Consider the following 23,204-nt stretch of genomic DNA (forward strand, 5'->3'; position numbering starts at 1 on the left):
ATGGAGGGTGAACTACTGCTGCCGCTTAGGTTACCCCAGTGTCACTGTCACCAGGCTCAATTCCAACGGGGCTGGCACCACGCTGCCATCCTGCCTGTACTGAAACACAGGATTTCTGATCTCTACTCCCCCCCTTTCTCCAGCTTCAGACCCAGATCATCAAAAATGTCAGGAAGTTTCACTGACTTTTTAGGCTTGATCTCAACAGGTCAAACAGTGGATCTGGATGATTCCTTCCTCCCCTTGCTAACATACAGCCAGGAAGCAGCAGGGAAGACAGAAGGAAGGACATGGAAAAACACAGGGGGAATGGTAAGGACCATGAGAAGGGAGAAATGAAGAAGAAATGAAGACAGGAAAGAGAAAGAGATGGGCATAATTTAGCCAAAGCCCCTTAACAGCAGGAGCAGCACTATCCGTTCGGGTTAAAGACTGCACTGATCAGTTCCTGCAGGGGGAAGGGACATCTCACAGCTCACAGCTGGGAAAGATGCATGGTAAGAGAGAGAACTGAGCAGGGGCAAGAGACCATAGGAAGTGTCACACACCAAACCAAAAGCTCTCCCATTCTTATCCTGAGCTCTCTAGCTGTGGAAGGAGGGTGGCTGGTCAGAAGATCAAGCTGCCAGAGATTTTCATTTTCATGCTAGTAGAAGCAGGCTTTGAGTATGTATTTTTGTAGGCGTCAAAAAATACAATGGTCATGCCTAAAGCACTGGGCTTATTTTTTACATCAGACACAGAGATCATCTTTCCTCCTGTTTTAGGAAGCAGTGGACATTTTTACAAGACACTGGGAGTTTCTTCCAGCAACCTATTCCAGCACTGCATGTCCCTCAGATTCACAAGCAGGATCAGCTCTGTTTGCAATATTTCTTTATTTCCTCCAGTTCTATATGTATCTTGCACACTGAAATCCACAGGCACCCCACACATGTGAAAATGTGAACACCAACTGAGTCACCTCTGCACCTCTGGGCTTTTTTTGCTATGGTCCAAGCTGCTCGAAATGCAACACAACCCTCTTCTGAAGTCCAGAAAGACACCTGACAATTTCCAAAAGATCATCAAATGTCAGCATGAAAGGAGAGTCACAAGTTTTCTTGCGTTTCTGAAGGGATCCTCACAGTTCAGCCCAAGCATTGAGAAAGGGAGAATTATAATAGGTCTTGCCCTTGTGGTCTAATGTCACCTGCCATGATGAGTGATCTAACCCAGCTCTGAAGGGGCTACAAGTGAGGCAAGTGAGCCCTCTGACCAGCCATCCATATGCTAAAGATCTAGCCCTCAAGGAAGGCAGGAGCGGTTTATCATTTCCAATTGAATGCCACAGCTTGACAGATGCCAGCTGCTGTGGGTGCCTCTGGTAGAAAAAATTAGAAACTGCAGATGTGCCTCGGTGGAAAGTTCTCCTTGCACCTCCTGTTGTGCCCTGTGGCAAAACCTCGCTGCATTGCTCAGCTCCCTGACCATGCCCGGGCTGTCGGTGCTCCAGGATTTTCCCCACTGCCACAAGCTCCAGCTGCATCCACCTCTAGGAGAACAGGGGGATGGGCCTTGTGAGGGAGAAGCCCTTGTTCTCCTGAGCAGAAGACAAGATTCTGGCTCAGCTAAATAGGAATACTTGGATGGCAAGAAGCTGGGATACCTTCGGGGCACAATTTAACTCCTAAAAGAGCGTTGTGAGAGCTGTTGGGCCATACAACCCGCAGCATCTCCTTGTCTGAGTTGTGTAATGGCTCTGTGTGCCTGGCACAGAAAGGAGCAAGAAAGCTCTTTAGGTGAAGAATTAAATCTCCCGTTTTATTTACAGATAAAATAAAGCCTCAGTTTCCTACAGATAACATTCATTTGCCGTAACTTAGCTCTCCAGACATGTAAGTCCTCCCCTGGCCACTCCTTTCTATATTCAGTGGAAAGAAAAGAACATCTTAATTTCCAGGTAGCTCAGATAAAACCTCCTCCAACTTCCCTCCAATTCACCAGGAGCTCTGGTGACCTGTGCAGCCTTACAGGTGACTTTTGGATGTGAGAGTCTCTAGATGCGAGAGGTGATTCTCAGCCTTTGGCTGAAGACCCAAGCATCACAGGGCCTTGAGGGATGTCTGCTGCTCTGAGACATTACTAGGAAAAACTTTACTCACTTAACTTTTGTGTGTTGGCTAGAACAAGACTAACTGACATGTTCCACGTCCGCCAAACCGAAGATTCTTCAAACTTTTCCTACAAGGGGTGTGGTGGTTAAAATCAGTGCTATGAAGAAAGTGTTTGAATGCTCACCCGTGTGAGCACAGTGGTTGGAGGCACCGCTAAGCGTAGGAGTGATGATGGAAGGGATGCGTCAGTGATGGCTGTAACAGAAGGAAAGCTGACAGCCTGGACTCAGTTATGATGTTAGCCTGCTTGGTCTCTTTGGACAAGTTGTGCCTCCTCCTGCGCTTCAGTCTGACAACTGGTAAATGGTGATAATACTTATTTTCTCAGTTGGGCTTTGGGAGCTTCCTTATTAATATTTATGAACAGCTCTGTTTATAATTGTGAGTAAATAAATGGGAATTGACAGTCTAAGGATACAAGTTGTCCTATTTCACACACTAAACATAGTCACTTCTTGTTTCTGCTTTTACTTGGAAGCAAGGAAGTTAGGAACAACATCTTCAAAAACTCTCACATCTCAAATGGAGCCCCAATTAAGAAAGAAAAATCAGTACTTATGGGACAAATCCCGCTGACATCAGGAAAGACTGGGGAAAGCTCTCGCAGGTATTTCAAATGCCTAAAGATGTAGATAGGTGCCTGTTGAAGTTCACCAAAGTGCTGAAGTATCTTGCTCTTTTCTTACATCAATTTGAGAGGGGACGTAATGCTCAAATACTCAACAGCATTTGGAATCCTATCATCCACTCATTTTCCCATGGCATCTGTATTAGGTTACATTTGGGACCCTTCTGACAATCTCCCTAGTTTTATTTTTGCATCTTCCCATTCTTTTTTGTCTTGACCAGCAGCTGCCCTTGACCATGTTCTTGTCCCTGTTTCCAACTCAGCAGACAGCTGCTAGTGCACCATTCTATACTCATCCCTTCTAGTAAACCCATTTCTCTTGTAATGGTGGAGCTCCTTGAGCATCAAGTGCCTCCTGACGTCATTGCCCAAACTCTTCCATGGCACTTCTCACTTCTTCCTCTACCCAAGCTACTGCAAAAGGACCTGAAAATGAATTCTTCTTTTCTGAAGGAAGTTGCCCTGAACAGTGTTTTCATCATCCTGGTCACTCACCACCACTCACCCATGAGCAATAACCCTTACCCCTCAAGCCCTCGATCCAAGCACATAGTTAAGCACACTCCTTCTGAATGCAACATCTTCTACAAGACAGACATCAACACAGGGCTCAGAAGACCTGTCATCTGTTTCTTTCTTGGCTTCATGATGGCTCACTGAATTCATGGAAACGGTCTATACCGCCTCCTGACTCAGTTTCCCCATCTGCAAATAAATCATGGATTTTGATTCTCTCCATCAAGTACTTAAAACACACTAAAACCAGCACTTACAAGCAAGTCATGGTTATTCTGGAAAGAAAGTTAATACTGCTTTGAAAATGGCTTTGGACTAACACAGAAGTTGGTCCTGCATTATCAGACTATTTTTTGGTCCTGGTTATCAGACTTTTTTTTTATTGATTATTAGATGATATATTTTCATGTTTCCCTGAATTACTTGACTTTGCTCTGCAACCAACCCTTGAAGATACCTCCAATCCTTTACCATGAGAGATTGTACTGACAAGCAATGGGTGATCATGGCACAGCCAACACTGTGCAGACTGCCAGGGGGCCCTGTTTCAAGGGTCCCACAACAGAGATAGCCACGGAATCCCACTTTACAACTGTGGGAGGTGCAACTTGCTGCCAGGCCTGCTGTGTATTTCAGCTGCTATTGTGAATGTGCAGTGTGAATCACAATGGAGAGCTGGTAACACACTTGTGATCACAAGTTTAATAGGCTGAATGCATCACTGACACCTTGAACACATTTCATACTTGACATTAGCTGCTCCACAAGGGTTAGAGGTGTCTGTAGAGCTGTCCAGAATGGGCTGGAAATGGCTAAGCAGAAACAAAAGAGAACAAACATCCACAGTCAAGCCTACAATGCAAGAGTGATATTATAAATAGAATTACAGTGAATAAAAAATTAGGAAAGCAATTGTAAGTTAAAAGGCTCTGAGAAGAAGAGAAAGGACTGGAGAAGCTTCCTGGAAGTGCTTTATCATATGCTGCTGCTGAATGAAGAGGCTGGAGAGAACTGACAGATCAGGGTCTTATACCCACACTAAAATAAAATACTAGTAAATCCCTGTGTGCGGACACATGGAGGAGTCTAGCACTTCAGGGGTGTTTGAAGGAGGCCAGGCCTGGGAGGTGTCCTGCCTGGCTGTGAAGGGCCAACATGCTAAGCTTGATACTGCCAACTGCAGTAACTTCAGCAGGGCTCTGGAGGACAGGCACCCTATGGCTCCTGGCCTATCTGCAGGACCCACAGGCACTCTTCCCCCAGACCTGCAGGCTCTTTCTGGGCTGGAAAACAATCTGAAGAGGAGTGACTTGACACAGCTATTCTGTCTTTGCCTCTCTCTTTCCCTTCCTGAGACGCAGCCCTAGAATATGGACACAGAAGGGCTCACATCCATTAAGCTGGGTGCCAGAACGTGGGATTGCAGCACCAGATTTGAGATCTCTGCAGATCTCACAAGAGTTCTATCTGTTGTTCTACACCCAAACTGTCAAAAGCCCAGGCTGGTGAATTGCTGTGAGCAACAGCACAGCCTTGCCTTTGCTTCAGAAGCCAAACTTCAAGCTCTCTCTCCACGCAGTGGAGTCCCTTGTTGGAAGATCCGTGTTGGGATCTTCCCCCTTTGCAGTGCAGCAAGCTGTGCCAGCCTGCCCCATGTCATCCCAAACTGGATGAGAGTGGTATCACACTTTGAAACCACCTGATGCAATGTTAACCAGGTCTTCTGCAAGATTCACTTGAGGAGAACACAGAATCGTAGAACTGTTCAGGTTAGAAAAGATCTCTCAAGTCCAACTGTTAACCATTAACATGTGGTACAGCTGCACTCTGCAAGCCAGGCTCCATGTTTACAGCCCCTTTTCTAGACCCCAGCCATCAGGCCATGGCCATCACAAAGGCCTTAGAGCTCCTCACATGCTGTCCTTGTCACCATTTGCACCTCCAATCATACACTGTACCAATTAATGGTTAGTGATTAGTGACTGCACTGGTTAGCCGCTACCTCCCAGGTGCCTGTGCTCTGCACCAGAACTGTTCCACCAGCCCTGGTTGCTTCTGTTCAGCACGATGGGCAGCTGAACAAAATGCCCTGGCACCTGCCTATTCTACATTAGCATGGGAATGCTTTACTGCCCATGCGGTCAGGAGACGTCACGGAGTTAAATTGCACAAGACAGCCACTGATGGATTATGGCACCCAAAATTAACAAGAGGGATATTTATATTTTCACTGCCGAAGCCCTGGAACAAGTCCCTTTTTGTTTGGCAGCACTCCCCCAGAATTGCATTAGAAAGCTGCTGAAGGCTAAGGCAGATGCTTGCAGAAAGCGAGTGCTGGCTTTGTTTACTAGGTAGTTACTCTCATACGGAGGAATTCAGCCAGGCGCTTTGATCTTAAAGGTGACACCATTATTTTTCTGACTCTCTTGAATGTGAGCTCAGCTTTGGCCCCTCTGTCAAGCAGTTTTATTCAAGGAAAACAGTTTTCTTGGGCTGAGTCACGCTGAGCCTGTCCTTTGCTAGTCCTGGGCCAGATTTGCACATGATTTTGGTCATTTCCTGTCAGGAAAAATGCTGGCAGAGTTCCCCAGTGGCAAAGTCTTAACAAGAAAGTACATGGTGGCTCAGTAAAATCATGGCAGTGCCATATGTGGAGGGATGCTGAGGCCAGCTTGAAGAGTGGGGGCTGCTTTAGCAGCTTGAGGCTGATCAGCTGCTTGGTCTGAGAGACGGACTCTGCCTCGGGACAGGGGCTACGGGCAGTGGTGGGACACCGAGTTTGTTCCTTGTGTCCCAGGCCAGGAGGTGTGGCAGCCACCACTGAATCAGTTCCTCGGATTCAGCCTGTTCATCATAAGGGCTGTATTATCTTTCTTTCCTGCTGTGCAAAACAAGAGCTCAGCAGTCATTTTAATTTTAACAAGCAACTGGAAGCAAGTGTAGTTTTAACCCCTGAATTTTCAGCTCGTGGCAGAACCTTGCCCTAGCTGCAGGGAGCCGTGATGGGAAGCAGCAGAAGCTGCCCACAGACCTGGTGTGTGACCTGGGGGACCCTGTGTCCTCGTGGGCAGGACAAAGTCTTGTCCACCTCCCTCACCTACCCACGGTGCTGGTGTTTGCTCCCTGTCCCTGACCGTCCCTTGGCAGTCAGCAAACTGGCCATCAGGGCAGATACCATGCCACCTTGCTTGCAGGACTATTTTCTGTTTGGCTGAATTGCTAATGTCATCGTAATTACTTAGGAAAATTCCTTAATCAAAATCACATTTATGGAAGGTAATGAGCAAATAGGTCAAGGAGAGCAATGTCTGTTTCCTAATCAGGAGCTGCTTCCCTGAGCATCTGCAGAGCTGGCTGCCTTGAAGGGCCATTGGGGAGGCCCAGGAGACAGGGCTGTGGTCCAAGCCATGACAGAAGTACAAACTGTCTGACCAAGAGTACCCTTAGGGGTGCTGCACGCACTGGGGATTCTGCACACCTATGAGGACTGATTCATGAGCCATGCTGCTCAGTCATCCTGGAGCTCATTGTGTCCAAGAAGGTGCCACAAGTCCCTGAACAGACCTGACCATCAGCTACAGCACCCAGAGGTCTTGGAGGAAACCTGGTTGATAGAAATCATCCTGATTCTCGGAGAGGTGACATCAGTCGGAGACTTGGACGGTCTGAAACACTGCAAATACAGAATACAGTTTCTGCAAGGCTTTTTATTTTGAACAACTAAATACAAAGATGAAGAGGGTACTACCGAGGCACAAATCTCTAGCTAGGTGGTCAGCATCCCTGTCCAGTGGACCAGCCAGATGGTCTCCCTCTCTCTCTTGTTGGAAATCTTTCTGCTAGGCAATTGCCTCTATACAGTTAAGTCCATGCTGTTAGCTTCAGATCTGAGAGTTCAGAATAAACCCACATCACACACAACCTTTTGTCACCTCACTGCACATGTTTTCTAGATCATTCAAAAGTGCATCGAACAGCACATGTCCCAAAACAGATCTTCCAGGACTCCAATAACATTCACCCTGTGTGAAACCCGACTGTTCTCAATCATTGTTTTCTATCCTTTAATCTCCTATTAATTCTTGAGAAGACCTTTCCTCCTGTCCCATGGTATTTTCAAGCATTGTTGATGAAAGACCTCACTGACTATTTCTGAAGGAAAATGACTGAAAATGACTGCACTGCTTTGACAGAATCACATCCATCCACCTGTCAGTCGATTCCTTCACAGAGCGACAGCAGACTCATAATGTGTGCTTTCCTTTCACAAAAGCCATCTCGACTGTTCTGGCTCATTTTACTGTAATCCCTCACAGTGCACCTGCTCTACCAGCACATCTTTCACATTCCCAGCATCGTCTCTAAAGACTTTCTAAAGATGAGCATTGCATTTGCCACTTTCCACTCATACAGCACAAAGGCTGATTAAATGGTTAGACCAAACCTCAGAGTAACACAGCAGCTCTGCTTTAACAACCCGTCAGTGCATACTATCGAGTCCCACTTACTTTTTACCATTTCACTGATAGTTCCATACAACACGTCACTGATTCTTTAGTTTCAGGGAGCCCTTCAGAAGCAGCCCCACCACATGGAAATCTCCTGTCCCCAGCACTGCAGCAAGCATTAGTGCAGCTTTCATCAAGCCACTTGCCAATAGTTTTATTATAGTTCCTCTAGTATTCTCGTGTTTTGAAAATACACATTGCCATAGTTCTCTAGCATCTCTGCCTGCAAATTTTGCTTCCTTTATTTTAAAGAACCCAGACCTTGATTACCTGAATAGAAGTTTTATTAGAAAATTCTGTCCATCCTCTTAGTTCCTTGTTCTATTCTTACATAAACTTACATGCCCCAAACATGTTACTCACAATCACTGTGTTTCACCTTTGGGGACGGTTTTCCAAGCACAGCATCAGCCACACTATGCCTGAGATTCACAAATTCTGAGAAAATCTGAAAAGACTCTTGGTGTCCTGTTTCTTTTGGAGTGTGTGAGTTCTCTTGGTCCCCACTCTGTATTTCAATCCACCCAGCAAAGGTGGAGTGAAGACATCAGATAGCATAAGCCAAAATAAAACATTTTTCAGGTGCAAAACCTCCTTTTACTGTAGCACAGGTGAAATCTCTGCATCATGCATACCACTTGTCTAGGAGACAGCTCTCTCAAACAAAGTTGGGGATACTGTCCCAAAAACTAAGGGCAATTCTAGATTTGAACCTCTCCCACTATAAAGGTAAGAAGGATGTTGTCTTTTATGACATAATTCACCCACAAAATGCTAAGAGCAAAAGCAAAACAAACAAAAAAATCCCCAAACCTATCAAACTAGAGAGAAAGAAATGCATGTAAGACTGAACATAGCTGTGGTCTTTAATGTAATGCTGGACTTCTTGAGAGGAAGAACCACACTCTCATTCCAAGTTATCCTTCTCCTGGTGAGGACTCATGTTCTCCATAGGTGTGACAGTGCCTGGACTTTGCCCCATTCTCCTGACTACCCAGAGCTAAGCCAGCATGCCTCAGACAGGCACTTGCACGCCATGCAACACCTGAGGTGCCAAGACATCAGTGCAGGTATGAAAGGAGCCACCTCTGAATGCAAGCAGTGCTTCCAAGCTGCAGGGAGCTGAGAGCCTGTCTGCAGCATCACACTTCCACGGGGCTCTGAGCTTCCATCGTGCTGTGGGGTAGAGGCTCACGGGAGGTTATCGGTCGTGCCAGCCTCCCTCTCCTGGCTTCTTGTCATGGATGCCCTCACCAACAGGGCAGAGAATTTTTGCTAATTGAAAGTGCCCCAGAAAAGCCTGAGTGCCTGATTTATGAAGGGCAGTGCAATTAGCCTCATAAACAATTCAACACTGTAAATCGCGAAGGGCTGGCTGGCAGCAGACAGTGAAACATTAATGATCTTACAGCTGCTCAAAGGTAAATATTTCATTAGCTCCACCAAGTATCATTCTGACAATTATGTTAAACCGATGTTCACAGGTGTCACCCAGCAACGTGATGCAACACTGGGACCACATCTGTGCAAATCCCGACCTGAGTGACCAGACAGCCGGGGTCTGCCAGCTCCCAAAGAAGCACATATGCCTGCAAACCTGGACACACGTGGACATCTGTGCATGGAGTGAGCACAGAAAGGCAAGAACTGGACTTAAAAGAGCAACGTTTGTACTTCTGTGCAGAAACCAGCACTCCCCAAGCCATGTGATGTCCCTTGGTGCCAAGGGCAGGGAAGGAGCTCTTTGCATTGAACTCATGAATACTGAAGACGTCCAAGCACGGAAGAACCAAATGTCACAAGATCATGGGATTCTCCTACAGAGAAGGAACTAGATCTTCAGCACTAATCCCTTGCTCCTCTGGCTCCTAAACCACACAAGCTAACAGCAGCAGGACCCTGATCGCTGTGCTGTGCTGACCCGGAACAATCATGCTACCTGGAAAAGACTGCAGATCCCTGGGGCTGGGGTTCCTTGCTTGGCCTTCCTTGGGCACTTGTGCTCCTTGTTCTCTGGTCATATTGATCCTGAGCATGATGCTCATCCCCTGAGATCCTGGCGGAAGATCCTGGGCACCCTGTGCAAAGTGTTGGTCTTGCACGCTGCATCCATGTGAAATGTTTAGAGAAACAGAGACAGACAGAGGAGCTGGCACAACAGCACATAAGGAAGTAGCAGTGAAATGTGGAGTGCACAAATAGGAGATGAAGAGGCTCCTGGGAGAAATGTGATTAGATAAGCACTACTAGAAGCATGCCAGAGCTGGAAAACTATGGGGTACAGTCAGGATTGAGTGACACAAATGGCTTTGCCTGGAGCCTGGGATGAAAGGAAGCATAACCTGGTACAGTATGTGCAACTGGACACTGCAGGGGTACCAGAAAGTCTGCAGCAGCAATGCAACTGTGAAATCAGGCACAAAAAGTCGTGTGCTCCTCAGGAGAGACAGAAAGAAAGGCATAAGTGGCACTGAGTTCCAGGTGGGGAGGGACAATTCAGTTTGACAGCTTGGATAGAACAAAATCTGCTCAAATAAATAAAAATTGCTAGCCTGGATTTAAAAAGAAAAAAAAAAAAGTTTTCTAAAAAATCCATGGGTGAAATAATTATGGAGATGTTGAAAAGGAGCTTACTGTAGGACCTGAAGCCTGCTACAAACTTGCACAGTGGGACACAGGTTTCAATAGAAATCTTTGTAATGTTCTCAGTCATATACCACTGAGAAGTGCGTCATTGTGGGAGAGTTTAACTCCCACCTCCAGACCAGAGAAATAACGGTACTGATAACAGGAAAGCCCAGTTATTTCTGGATGCAACAGCTCACACATTTCTCCATCAGCCGGGAGGCACACCAGAGGTTATGCTGCCTGGGACTGGGGCTTGGTTTCATAATACAGACCTTCTCAATAGACTCGAACTGAAATATGGGTGTAATGTGACTTCAGAGGACAAAAAGAAAGATAAAATAGGGAGATTGTCTGGGATGCCAATGGACTAAAGAGCTCAAAATCTGAATGCTGGAAAAACTAGAATTTCCTCAAATTCTAAGACTAAAACTATCCAAACTGATGGACTTAGAAATCTCCCATGTAATCTAATAGTTGTCTGGTGTCAGACGTGACCATAACTAGATGTGATTTTTGTGCACAGCACAAATTACCCAAAACCACACTTTTCCTCGAATGGTACGATAATGCAAACCTCATCAGGGTGCTTCGCTGTCTCATATGGCATATCAGAAAGGGACAATCAACTCTGCTGTATGTACTGAAACTGAGAAATTATGTGCAATATTTTCATAAAATCACAGGGTGCTTTGAGTCGGAAGGGACCTTAAAGCCCCCCTGGTTCCAGCCCCTGCCATGGGCAGGGTTCCCTGCCCCCAGCCCAGGCTGCCCCCAACCCCATCCAGCCTGGCCTTGGGCACTGCCAGGGATGGGGCACCCATGGCTCCTGGGGCAGCCTGCGCCAGGGCCTCTCCGCTCTGTCAGTGAAGAATTTCCTCCCATGGGAAGGGACCTCCCGTCCCGAGGCTTTTTTCACAAAGCAACTTTTTCCACAAACATGCCATTTTTGTGTTTATTGGCAGCCACAGTGCCATACAATCCCTCTCTTGCATGTCAGATGGCATCACAACAACTTGTGGCAACTTGTCCAGCCCCTCAGCTCTCCCATAAGAACAGTCAATGATGATCAAAATCTGTCCTTACCTACCTGAATCCTTTGAACGGCAAGCACACTCAGAACCACACTAGGTGAGAGCAGAATGGAAGCAAATGGAGTTAGTGGAGACATTAACCCAGGTCCTGGTGCTGCCCAGGGGCTGGTGCACAGCAGGATGCTGAGGACAAAAAGGAAAGGATCGACACTAGGGCTCCTCCTCCACCTTAGCTTTTCCAGTCAAGTCACACCTGAAGTCCTCTGTAGTCATCTCTGTACTTCTCAGACACTTATCAAGGAGGGTGACCCTCCCAGAGCAAGTGGCCTCAGCAGGAGGAGGACAGCAGCTAACCCTGTGCTGTGAGGTTCTGGGACCAGGCACCAAAGTGATGCAACAAGGGTAGCCAGAAACCTGGAAACTTCGGGTGAAAAGCTCTCAGATCCACAATGCTCATCCGCAAGGTAGCTGTGGGACACAGCTGAAATGGCCACAGCTGGAGCTCCCTGATGGCACCCTGAGCATAAAGAGCCCTTTCGACTTCCCATCCACTGCCCTGCTTCCTGACCACTGAATATATTAATATTTAAGTAGCAATTAATAGAAATATTTTTTCTGCTGAGCTGGGCAACCTGGATGCCATGCTGCCATACTCACTGTCAATGATTTCCGGCAGCCTGCAGAACTTCAGTAGGCTTAATATTACATTAAGTCTACAGCATGGACACATCTCAACACCTTCCTTCACCCTCCAGCCAACACAAGGGCTAATTCCTTGCTAAGTTCCCCAAAGCTATCCTATATAAGGACCACAGCACTGCTTGCTACGAGGAAGATGGGATGTATAGATACCTGAATTTTGAGTACAGGTTGCCTATGGGAACAGTACAGGGATCCGGCACATGGCCCCAGGACTGATCTGGATTTCAGATTCCTCTGGTAAGCACGATGTAGACAGTATAGCTGCACCCAGCCCGTGGAGGTTGCTGAGAAATGCTTTCTCAGTAGGAAAAAAGGTGGATCCACTGAGGAGAGATGTGAAATGAGAGGTTGTGTTCCTGCAGCTTGGAGATATTGGGTAAAAAGACTCATGCCTGGGAATTAATATTTATCTTACTGCATTTTCAGTGTGGTTATTCCGAGCACTGGAGCACTGATCTGTGACTGGCAGCAAATGAACATCTTCCATGGTTTTTGTTTTAGAGAGCAACAGCTATCCACAGAAAGTGATTTAACACTGGAAGATAGATGTGTTGGCACAGCTGACAAACCAGGGACAGATCTGAGGAGGAAGCTGCAAAAGGCCATCCACATGCATTAGAATTATTTTCCTGGGAAGGATTTGATGAGACGTGAACTACATTATTTGCTAATGTTGCAGCATAAGCCTTGTCCAAAGCCCAGGAGAGTCAAAAGGAATCTTTCCATTAACTTCCCTGATGGTAAGTAAGATTGTGACAGATGTACTCCTTTTTTCTTCCTGCTCAAATATTTTAAATCAATCAGAGAGTAGTTTGATTTGCCCTTTTATGGAGAAGGGGATCATTCCCTCTTAGGTATGCTCATATAAACAGCCACATGGGAGTCCTTCCAGCTACCTGTAACAAGTAAAATTGTTCAATGGTAATATGCTTCAGAGCAGAGGAAAAGGAGGCAAGATGCACTGAATCTCCAAGCTGCACACACATGGCTGGCATGCCAGAAGGAACAGGGACTTGCACCAATGCTGTTTGCAGACAAAAGCTGCCTCCAGATCCTCAATATAAGCCAAACCTTCCTGCTGTTGTTCAGTCTAGAAACAGTCTCCTGCTGAAAGACACCAGAAAACACCCCTCATGTATCGCAGAAGGTGGGAATACCCAAAGATGTGAGCCTTGCGAAGGAGAAGTCAAGCTGCCTCATGTAGAGAAGCACAGCCGAAAGAAACAGGGAGGCAGCCCTGCAGACTTCTCATTTCATCACTGGCCAAGCAGAGCTTGAGACAGGGCAATAAGAGATACCTGGCTAAACCTCTGAGTATTTCAATGACTAAAACCACAAATCAACTAGTTTTTCAGGGTCCTGAGCAATACCATCTGCTGGAGATGCTCCCGCTTTCCCTAAGAAAGGTCTCAGAAACTTTCATTTATGAACATCAGATAAGCTCTTCAATACCTACTCAAACAGTGATGTATGGAAAGTTAACTGTGACTTCCCCAGTATCACCCTAATTCTCACAGCTCTGTATGCTGAGCTGAGAGACTTCCACGGCAAGGCTGTAGGAGTTCCTATGGCCTTGTAGTGCCAGTACCAGCACTCTTCACAGAGGCTGTGGCCAGTGCTGACCTGCGGAGACCACAGCCTCTAGCACTAACACCAGGGATAAAGAGGTGAAGCTTTGCTTCAGAACATTTCTGTGTAATTTTTAACTCAGTGAAGTCAGCTGGGTGCCAAAACAAAGGAAGCTGAAAGGAATGAAAGCGGAGTATAGATTGAGTTGTAATATTTGGGCAGGGGGTCAATAAGAGGGGAAGGAGAGTTTAGTGATTATGGTACATTCTTAATTAGAGTATTGCTTCCAGCTCCTCACCTCTGTTTATATAGAGTGTGATAGGATCAGCAATCACAAAATGGGGGGAAGCTCAACACACAGAAAGTCCTTATAAAGATTTCATTCCTCACAGTGTCAAAAGCGACCAGTTGCATTATCTTCTGGAGGCCAATTTAATTGTTGTCAATACAAGTTGCAAATTGGCTTTAACATTTTAAATTGATGTTTTCTCTAAACTGCTCTGATTAATGGAAGAAAACATTGTGTTTCTGCCTTTCATCTGAAGATCTAATGCATTTTACAAACAATAATTGATCCAGCACTACACATGGAGGCAGACAGGGAGAAGCAAACCTGCTGCAGAAACGATTTTACCCTTTCACAGTGCTCAGCAGCGCTGCGGGACAGCTCAGGGCAGAGAGATGGTTAGACAGAGGCTTAGTTGGTTTTTCCCCATGGAAAATACCGAGAAGTTTAAAACTAAAACTAAAACTAAAAAACTAAGCTGCCAGAGCATCTAAGCACAGGTTCTCCTGCATCCTTGCTCACAGGCAACCTCTGAAACTCTTCCTCATGGCTACATTTACATGGGACACAGCTCGGTGGTGACAAACTCAGCGCTGCCGAAGCAGGACGATCCTGCACAGCACTGCTCCTGACTGCGCTCCTGCACCTCATCAAGTGTTGGAAGGCCTCTTCCTGAGCTGGTTTTGCTGGGTGGATGAGCTAAGCAGACAGAAGGATATGACGTGCTGCAGCCAGCACCCAGGGCAGCGGGCACGGATGGAGCCCCCTGCTCAGCACCAGAAGAGCCATAAGGTGACTCAACCACCTGTGAAACTGGAGTGTGGGGGAAGAATGGGGAAGCCTGCAGGTTCAAATCAAGAACCAGGATGGGGCTCAATCAAAGCCTGAGCAGGAGCAGGACCCTCTCACCTACTGCTTCCTCCAATGCACGACCTGAGCTGGGCAGCTGCTGAGTGCTGAGCTGGCAGATGAGCTTCAGCTCAGACACCCCTGGATCTCCAGGAGAAGGAATATCTGTCCTAACCTGTCTCACAGCACCTCTAACACTCCTCTCAGTTACACCCTGTGCCACGTACCTGCTTGAACACCCCTCTGCTTTTGATCTTTGCCCGTATCTCTGAGTAACACAGGATGAGGACATGAACCACTATCCCACCTGCGATGTCACATTCCATAACTGTTTCCATGTCTGCTTTTGTGTTGTTTGACAAGGGTATTCATTTGCTATCCCCAATCCAGCTGTACAGACCAAGAAATTAGGAAAGCATCCAAATGTACCGCGTGGACCCCCTACACACTCAGCCTCCATCCTCCAGTAACTCTTTTCTCACTGCCTGTGGTCGGTGTTACTGCATCACTCCCGTGCCTCACTGAACCCCAGGATTTGCTCATAAATTCAGTAAAACTGTTACAAAACCCAAAGCCTGGTGCTGGGAAGGAGGGACACACAGTGTGTGTGCAGCAAGCAGGTGCATGGCCCAGGCCAGGCGCAGCACGTCCCCATGATCTCTCCATCTCCTGCACCGTGCAGGGCCCTGGCATCAGCCCACAGGATGCTCTTTGCACATTGATGCCAGAAAAGCCTGTTTCAGTAAGTTTGTCCCTTCTCCATGTGGCTGTCTTGTTTTCAGCAGGCTGAGTTTCACTGTGAGGCTTTGTTTCAAAGTAAATCTATATGCTTAATCCTCTCTCCTCCTCACAACTTGTATTAGTTGCTCTTAAAAAAGAGATGCTGTTCCCATAGTAACCTAGCATTTCTAGATATCGCTGTGGATGATAAGCACTGCCGTGCCTGGCCTTGTGGCTCTGGGACTGCACTCTGCTCAATGAATGCTAAATTCCACCAAAACACTTTTACCAGGGGCCTGGTATTTATTCTGCAGCTCTGGATGTTGCTACTCTGTTATGGCTATGCGGCTCATGCGAGTATCAAGACATTATATTTATATGTGTGTATATACACACACATTCCACCTACCCATGTTTTTCTCCACAGTGGAGACTTTTTTTTTTTTGCAAATTTTTAAATTTTGTCACTTGTTAGCTGTTTTGATGCCTGAAACCCTGACATCAGTCACAGCAAATATTTGGATGCGAGACACAAGAAACTGTTGTAAATGTTGTTGCTTTTTATTCTCCAGTAAGCTCATTGCACAATATATATGCAGTGGGGATATTTTGCTGTCTCATGGGGCTTGTTAGTGGGGCGGAGTTTTCCCCAAGGTTCTTTTTTTCACCAATTTCTCTAAAACTTCACAGCTCAGTGAAACACTCAGGAGAACAGACTAAATCAATAGCTGGAGGCAGCAGTCCCAGCCTCGTGCAGGGAGGGACGGAGGCTGCATGGCTGTGGAGGGCACTGGGACCACAGGCTTTAATGTTGTCATTAGTGGGCAGCATGTACTAAACCTTTACACTGCCCATGGCTGAACATCCCCACAGCTCCAGGCCCTGAACACTGGCAGCAGGGGATAAGGAAGATGTCCAGAAAACGAGATAAGCAAAGAATTAGTGACTAGTTTAAAAAATCCATCTGAAATCAGGGGAATTGAGCTCACAGGAGATAGCTTTGTCACTGGTTCACCTGACTTTCTGACCCATCCCTTCTCTACTGTTTCTTGAATTACTCAGGGACAAGGTGCTTGCTCTCCAGCACGGGGATAACAGCTCTCGCTGGTAGCGGGATGCAGGACTGAAGGAGCCAGGTCCACACCCGTGCCATGAGGCCATGTGCCCCATGCATTCAGAGCAGGGCTGGAGGGATCAGCAGCACTCGTCCCCTCTCAGGCTGATAGGTCCTGGGGCACAAATGACGCAGCAACAGGTATTTACAAGGTTTTAAGCATTTATTTTGAAGTCAAGGGAAGATGTAAAAACAAATATCTTTTGAACTAAGCTGTTAGCCTCTCCGTGCTCTGCATTCCCATCTCCCAGGCAGAGATCGGCAATGCCACGGAGGATGGGAGGACATCAGCTGCTCTGGCACAGCTGGGATAAGTGAATACCTGTATTATCTGACACCGTACAGTCTAACGTAGGTCCTAAATAAGTGAGGAGCCCAGCTCCTCACACCAAAGGAGATGTCTTATTTCATTTTTTTGACTGTGTCTTATTTTAGCTATCCTGCCCCAATTCCAGCTGCACCCACCTCTCCCCACTCTCTGCTGGACAACTTTCTTTCCTGTTTGGCAATGGTTTTCTGGATGCCAGGACACTGAGTAAGTCAAAACGCTCTGAGACAGAAAAATCTGTCATTTTCTGTCTGTTCAGGAAGTGCATTAAGCTATTTGTGATTTTCCTAGGTGGGAAAGGTGTGGGAAGGATTGTGGATTACCGTAACAGAGATGTGGTTGGAGGAAAAACAGATTGAGTGGCTTTCAACCACTTTATCTTATAGAGATCCTAGAGGTTTCAGTTTGTCCTGTTTCTCTCTTTAGGAATACAGTGAAAAGAAAAACCCTGTTCCTGGAACTCTCTGGGTGTTTTCCAAGTTGTTTCCCTAATTCTTCACCCCCCTGCACCGTAACTAGCTTTACAACAGAGCACGGGCTGTAAAATGCTACTGCAGGGACTGGGGGATCATTTTACACCTGCTTTGTATTCCCCTGAACAGCTGTAAATGACAACACAAACTGTGAAGCAGCAGGGAATTTGAACGCCTTCGACATACATTTCTACGCTGATCTTTGGTAAATTAATTCAAATAGTTGCTGGGGATTTTTGGGAGAAGCTGGAGAATTTGCTGCATGAATAAAGGAAGCAATTCAAAGCAGAGGCCAGGAGACTTGGAGGAGAGGAGGGAAGGGAAGGAAGGAGGATGGACAGGGACAAGATGTGGATAACCTGGAGGAGACCTGAACCTTGGCTTACCCTGGCCTTACAAAAGGCCCAGTGTGTGTGCTGACCCACGTGCAGGCTGAGGAGGGCATGGCCAGCTGCTATGAACTCCTCTCCCATGCGATAAGGAGGACGGATGCACTCCCCGTGCTGCTGTGCCTATGTTTGGCTAGAAATGTTAGCTACAATTTCCATAAAGATTAAAGGCCTCCCCTGCATTTGTTCACATTCAGAACAAGCTCAGAGTATGCCTCTGGGTGGAAGGCACTGCTGAAAACAGCACTTTGAATATGTACATCTCTGGAATATCCTGACTCAAATGGCTTATTAAAAGCCTTCCCCAGATATATCAGGCTAATCAGAGCGTTAGCCTGTGTTGTTTGCTGCACTGAAAGTGGTAATCCTGTCAATAGGCTGTTCTTCACACCTGCAGGCACCCCCATCCCTACAGCAGGTGAATAGAAGATTTTGTGCACTGGCAAATTATCTCAGCCTACCCCAGAGGTCATCTCTTCACCTGCATGTCTGGGGCTGGTTTCAGACCAAACTCAGCATATTCTGTTGGTGAGGCAATGTGGTATGCTGAGAATTTACAGAATAAAAGAATATAAAAGTAGGCCAAATTCTTTTCTCCAAGCGCAAAAAAGGAGTTCTGCCATTGTTTTTGCAGCCTCCTGATCCTGGATGTAGTGAGAAGCAGCATAAGTCCAGGCACAGATTTTACCTACCTGCCTCATGGTTGGGTAGGTGCTCTGCTTTGGAGAGCTTTATTACTGAAAGCATTGCACAGTGACATCAAGGACAACCTTGTCCTGAACACATCTGGAGATATCCTCCTCCCACAGAGCTTCCCACATCAGTCTAACGGTCCCTAGTATCCCCTTTCCTAAGGCTTGCAATACTGACGAAGTGAATTGTATGAAGAAGAGACAGAATGGAAGAGACAGAAGGAGACCAGGAGAAGAAAGGTCCAGTTCACACCATGCACTGCCCCAGAGCATCATAGGTTTGTGCCAGCTGGGAGTCTGGGCCGTAAGCCTGCCTCCCTGAGCCACAGAACTTTACTTAAACCAAGCCCATGTCCCATCGCCACAACAGCACCACACTGATTTACACCAGCCAAAGACCTGGGTCAAAGTTTTATTTGGAGTCTTTTGTGGTTTGGTCCTGTTTTGGAGGGGAGGAATGAGGTCACTCTCTGAGTGATGGTTAGTCCTGAGCTGGCTGCCCCTCCACCACCATGGCAGTCAGAAAACTCCCGTCAGACAACTTCTGCAGGGGCTGAATATTGCAGGTCCTTTGCTCAGCCACATTTTGGGTTGAAAGCAAACCATCTCCTTGCATCTGACTTTCAGAAGACCTTCAAAACCCTAACGGCATTGGAGGTAGTGGTCTGAGCTGAGAATCTAGTCGTGATTTTTCTACAAATGCTAATGGCTATCAGCATCACTGTCGCAGGAACTGCCCACGTCTTTCCTGGCACACCAGCTGACTGTGGACGATGCAGAAGGATTGCCTCTGGTATGACCTCTGCCCCTTGTGCCAAACACAGCGTCTTCCCCCACAGGAGCCGAAAGCTCCTGTCTCTGCATTGCAGATAATGTATGACGTTTTCCAAGCCCACAGAAACTACTGACCTTTCTCCCACCCCTCCTCATTCCTGTCCATGCTTGCTCTCCATCCACTGGCAAATGGATGGCACTAACCTTCACAGCAGGTGTCAGGAGAGCTGACGGCCAGGGAGAGAGTTAACATAGTTCTCCTTCTGACAGGCCTAAAGTTGCTACTATGATGGAGACATTCAAAATGCCAATAGATAGCTAGGTGAGATGGATTTCCTGTAATCTCAGACTCATCATATGATACCTGTTACTCACAATAGCAAACAGTGAACTAACAAGAGGTCTGTGTGGGCTGAGGGAATGTTCCTGTCTACAGAGAGCGCTGTAGCTCATACTAATTAGGTGGTGCACAGCTGGAGAGGTGTGCTCTGACCCAAGCAATCTGTACGCACACACTTTGGCTTTACTTATCTGCAAAGAACCTACCTGTATCAAAACAGCAGCACTGTGTGAAAGCCATGAACAGAAATGTCAGTGGGACATCTCAGTGTTCAGGGTGTGAACTGTTCCCTGCCATCCCTGAAGGATTTAAGATTCTCAGGGGAAAGCAGAAGGTGCAAGAATCCCTGGGGTGATGCCCTTCATGCACATGGAGCCACCAAGCAGAAATGTATTCTCTTTCTGATGAACAGCCAGCCCCCACACCAGCTAGGGAAAGCGGCAGCTCTAAGGTGACAGGGTGAAGCTTTCTTGAAAATCAGTGTCCTTACCTGAAGAATGGTAATTGTCCCCATGTCTAGGACAAAGAGACCTACTTTTTCTTTCCCCTTCAAAAAGTTTTAGGTAGACCTGAGTTCCTCTGTCTCAAAGCTTAACAGTGAAGTGCAGACCAAACCCAACACGAGGCCCTCCCATCTGCCATGGAGCTCTGACAGCATTAAAGCCCCTGCTGCGCAGTGCCCAGGTGAATGTGCTGAGGACTCCTCTCTGTGTCTGCTCTGGTCTTCAGCTCTCCTTCGGCCACTTGCAGCAGCTGGAGACAGTGACCACAGTCCAGTGGGCTACCAGAGGAAGCTCCCACCCTGTGATCTGCTGCTGTGACTCCCTGAGGGCTGTCCGAGTGCTTGCTGGAGGAGCAGCAGTTGCAGGTGGGAAACGGGCACCTCTCCATACATCAGGAAACACCAAGCAGCGCCCAGCGAGCTATGTACCGCAGGCAAGTCCTCAGCAGCACCTGCTCATGCTGCTGTGTTTGGACTCTGCTGCCTCAGCCACGGACCACCTCAATTTGTCACTGTCACCCACAATCATTTTGTTCACTGACACCGAACCAGCCTGATGGAAAAATGAAGCCATGGTTTATTTAGCAAGACTTAAGGGTGCCCTTCTAGTTTTAAGTTTGGAAACAAAAGTTCCAAGTAAAACAAATATAAAACTCAATCTCGGTCTGTGTGCAACTACTGTAGTCCTTTCTGGTTGCTTAACCTCTCATACTCTGGGGACCTGAGACAAACCACAGCCAGTAGAGCTGATGCTTCAGACCCCACTGCAAAATGCTGCAGCTGTGGTCTTTTCAGGACAATTTACAGCACCAGTGAGCAGTGCTTAGCCTGGTTCCCACTACTACATGCTACTGCCTCCTTTTCCCCCTCAGCTTTCCCTCAATCCTCTCTTTTATTTTTTTTCGTGTTTTCAAAAAGGAAAGACAGATAGTGAGCCCTCTTACACTTCTATACTGGGGCTTACCAGCTTTATTCCAATTGAGCGTGATATAACCCAGTTTTGTTCTCCAACTTTTACTTCCTTCCCAACCTTAAAGATTTTAGCATTCACTCATCCTGATTCCTGCAATAATCTGAACAACCAAGTACAGTGAGAATGGAGCACTGCCCTATTTTGCAAATGAAACAATATAAAAAAGCATTAACTGTATAGCTGTTTTATGAGCTCATAATCTTTTGTAAGTGATTAGCTTTCTGTCTCATATGATATATGAGGACATGTTAATAACGGACACAACTGAGCCAGGAACAAGTTCTTTTGGGCAAACTACAAGAGCAAGTTTTCCTTTCCCAGCTTTGGCCAGGGCTCAGTGCGACGTTTGGTCCAACTGGCTGCCCCAAGCAGCCGTGACTGACTGCACCGACAGCTTCCAGTGGCTGTGCTGGAAGTGAAGTCCCTCTCCTCTCGAGCTGGATTCGTGAATATTTGTACTAGCACCCCACTCATGGCACCCATGCATCCATTACTTTAGTAGAAAGTCCTGAGAGCATCCATTGGAGCCATTGGCTTCTGAAAGGCACCCGAGAAGGATACTTCAATTAGGTATTCCTTTCACAAACCTTCCCATTTGCCTTTTTGTTAGCTTTGGCAGTGCATAAATGTGACATTTAATTCAGGCTTCCAGTATTCAGCTGGTCTCTGATGCTGCAAGCAAGGAATTTCATCGCTGTTCAGGGTTTGCCTGCCCTAACTGTTGCCCATTACTCCACTGGTGCCAATGGGAAAAGACAGGAGGGCTTTTGAAAGGGGTTCACCTCATTGTAGGGCTTATGTCAGAGTTGCTCTCTGATGGAGCCTGTAGCTGTTTCCTGGCCATGTACCCTTATTTCTCATGTTTCTATCCAGGGGCAGCATCACAGAGCCTCTCATGAGCCAGCAGATTTGCAAAATCACCTTCCTCTTCCAGACAACTCACCTCACCATTCTCCAGCCCAGCATTTTATTTCAGAGGTATAATTCTTTAGCATAATAAATAAATAAATAAATAAAATTATAGGGTTCACTGGCCGCTGTGCAAAAATCAGAGAGAAAAGAAATCCTTCTGACTTCTCAGGGAAATTATTTTGTTCCCAGCAGTAAAGGAGCCTCCATGAGAACATGGTCACCTGGTTCCGTCTCCATAGGGTGGTGGCACATTGCAGCAAAACTTTTTTAATAGTCATCACAACAAGGCAGTGATACCAGCCAATACCCTCAGTCATGGGCACTTTCCACAAAGAGGGGAGTACGTCGAGTCCTGCAGGTTGTGGAGCAGCCAGAGCTCCTGCTAGCTTCCTTCAGAAGCTTCCCCAGAAGGGACTATTAGCAAAACCTCCTCTGATCGCTGGGTGGCACAGGCCAGGAAATGCCACCCAGAAACTTCTGTGTGAGGCCGAACAGCTTGTGACTGAATGAGGGCATATCTTTAAGGCACACATCCAGTTGCAACTGAAAGATGAGAAGTGATGGGAAGCCTGCTACATCCTTCTTAACAAAGATGGTCAGCAACCATCAAGGTATTGTTTTGACAATTATTGATATATGAAGCATTAAACCAATCAGAGTAATATCTTTACCTAAGAGGCTTGCATCCTTATTCCTCTGGGGAAATCAAGGCAAAGAACAGTCAAGTGATTTGAGCAAGTTCCCCAGAAGCAGAAACCAGAAAAACATTTGTGTGCCCCAATTCCAAGGCCAAGGCAAGCTGGTGTCCTTTAGCTCCTGGAATACCATCTAGGTCACCTTCCACACTTTGCTCTTGGCACAAGCCTACAGTTCACCTGAGTGAAAAAAGTGGCCTCCATTAGGTGGATTTCTTCCTTCCCAGCTGCTGTGTGCAGAGAGCCCAATTATGCTTTATAGCATGTGTGTTTGGTTGGAAATACACAATGTTCTGAGCTTAATGCAAGCATTTTAGTACGAGCTGAATTTATACCTCACTGATTCTGAATTTTTAAAATGCCTAGAGAAAACAGCCACTCTGTTCAGCAAAAACCTTAAAGAATCATCACCACTGATC

At 46.7% G+C, this 23,204-nt stretch overlaps 1 protein-coding gene across 7 annotated transcripts in view; it reads right to left on the reverse strand.

The window, feature by feature from the left end:
- The window catches only part of SHISA6 (shisa family member 6), a 255,547-nt gene that overhangs the window by 217,071 nt on the left and 15,272 nt on the right, over window positions 1-23,204 (reverse strand). The window lies entirely within an intron of this gene.

This window comes from Anas acuta, chromosome 18 (genome assembly GCF_963932015.1).
Source record: "Anas acuta chromosome 18, bAnaAcu1.1, whole genome shotgun sequence".
Taxonomy (NCBI): domain Eukaryota; kingdom Metazoa; phylum Chordata; class Aves; order Anseriformes; family Anatidae; genus Anas; species Anas acuta.